Raw genomic sequence first — 2,669 nt, forward strand, 5'->3', positions numbered from 1 at the left:
TATTTTGGGGAGGGCACCTCCACCCTCCCAAGAGAAATCCCCTCCGTAGGAGTTAGCTATTAGTATATATATCGAAAGTGATAGAAATTAAGAAAAGGATAACGACATCAATAAATAGCACAACTCAAAAAAATGGTCAATTAAACGAAAATAAAAAATTTATACTCATTATTATGATTATTCATAGAGCTGCTATGCTCTAAATATTGTAGCACATTGTTACAGGAATCCTCTTGTAATGTTTTCAATCTAATAGGTGTAAATTGATGATAGCATTATTGTCAACGTGAAAATTTTTATATTTGTAGAATAAGACCTACCAAGGAACAAATTGTTTTCATTGCAAATATTTTTTACAAAGTCTGCAAATTCCATATATTATACTGATCACTCATATTCGAGTGTACAAACGGGGGAGGGGGTTTTTACTTCTTTTTGACCATTTTTAGGAATGGGGGGGGGGGGGGTGCAAACTATGCCTCCCACCCCAAGATAATTTTTAAGGCCCGAAGAGATTTATAACAGTTTTAGAGCTAACAGCATTTTTAAATTACTTGAACTATTTTCCCTATATCTAAAGATTGTTCATACTTTTTTCTTTCATTCTTTACAAAGCCAGTATCTTAATTATCTATCTCATTTTTTCTTCTTTTTTCTCTTACATTCCCATACACAAAATTAAGCTAAATTACTGACCAACCAAAGGAAGCTACACACAAATAATATACGTAGAGCGCTGAAATATTACGGTATAAATTACCCTCCTAATAAAGGGTGTTAAAAAAAAAACAATCGCTTCACTTTTTCAATATAAACCTTACAGTTTTGGTCCAAAACTAATAAAAAATAATACAATTCATTACCAAGCAATGACAATAAGAAAACAATTTTGAATTTTGAATCTACTCACCCTTCCAGAGCACTAGAGCTCGAAACCTAGTCCTTGCATAGAAAATGCATAGTAAATAATTCAGTGGATTTAATTGTTCTACGTATTTAAATACACTTTATTTCAAAACCATGATTAAAACAAGGGTGACAATATCAATGGAAGTAAAGTTTAATAAAAAAAAAGAGAAACGAGCAGCAACAATTATAGCGTGACTGCAATTTTTAAAAAATGAATCTTATTTTGTCCAAAAAATTTGCTTGAATACAAAATACTAAATAAGTATGTAATAACATTTTTAAGACGTAAGTTTAACGATGATTTGCTTAAAACATTGTACCTAGTCATTCAAGGAAGCAATAGTCTAAAACTCATATGTTAGGGTATATGTACCATACAATTAACGTAACGTATGGATTTTTTTTGAAAATTATTACAGAGATGCTGGGCTTTCTATATTGTACCTTATTCATACTAGAATCACCATACATGAAATCATGAAAACGATCCAACCTTTTATAAATTCACGATCACGGCTATCCCGTATAGACCTTTATTGTGGTAAAGTTTTGTTTTTGATAAGAGTTCGGTTCAGTTGACATTTAAAGTTCAGTGTGTAAAGATGTGAAAAAAATAACAAATTATTTGGATTGTTTAACTAATTTTTGTGGCTAAAAGCGGTGTGAAATACTTCAATGCTTTAACATTTTTGTATAATATTAACGGCTGTGCCCCTAGCCTCTACTAGGGGAATAGTAAAAAAGGGAATAAAGAGCAAGAAAAATAATCAATAAAACAAAAACATTTAAAGGCTGAAATCGAAAAGTAATTTTCCTAAAACCAACCTTGGACCTGTTTGAAACTTCCCTTAAAAGGAGAACTTAATTAGTTCAGTATAAATCTTAAGCTTTATACATAACACCTAACTACTTTATTTAATAGGTCTAGCGGCTACGCCCATGGATGCCCCTAGAGGCACTTGAGGTGAGAGTAATGTCGAACACACCCACCCCTCCATTTTCAATTTTAGTTTTAAAGAGAAGAAACTAAACTAAATATTTTTTCGGGAGGGTTTATTAAGGGGCAATATCTTTCTTATTGTTATATTAGGCATGTTGTCCTATCGATTTCAAACTTGGCATAATGTTGTCATCCTTGGTAATTTATTATTATTGCACTCTTTATGTATAATTGACAGCAAAACTGTGATTATGACAGTGCAATAACAGTATTTTTGTCATACATCCTAAAAATGCCGGTGTGAATTTGACAGTAAAACTGTGTTTATGACATCAAATCACTGTGTTTATGACAGTATTAACACTGTATTTTTGCTAGTGGTAAATCTGCCATGTACCCATATTTTTATGTGCTTCTTGTAGATTAATATCAACTCTATTATTGTCTAATTTTATCCGTCAAAATTCAAAGATAAAATATCATTTTCTCAGCTTATATGTAGGTTAGGCTTGTGTTTATAATATTCTCTTAGCATCTTTTCTGTAACTCACTTAGGCTGTCTGACTGAACGTTTAATTCATTTCTGTTTAATTTAAAGGAAGTAAACAATAACAACATAATTTGCAAAATATAAAAAATTTTATTGCACAAAAATTTTACCAAATTGCTTTTAAATTGATAATGGTTTTTGTTTTGGCTAGAGATGCTACTGTAATTGGTTATATTTCAATGTATTAAAATTTAATAGATCATTAGTTACAATCAACATGTTGTGTAATAAAACAAGGATGATACATGAACGATAAGTAGCGAAGCACAT

Source organism: Acartia tonsa, chromosome 2, assembly GCF_053477335.1.
Source record: "Acartia tonsa isolate MP-2025a chromosome 2, ASM5347733v1, whole genome shotgun sequence".
Lineage (NCBI taxonomy): Eukaryota > Metazoa > Arthropoda > Copepoda > Calanoida > Acartiidae > Acartia > Acartia tonsa.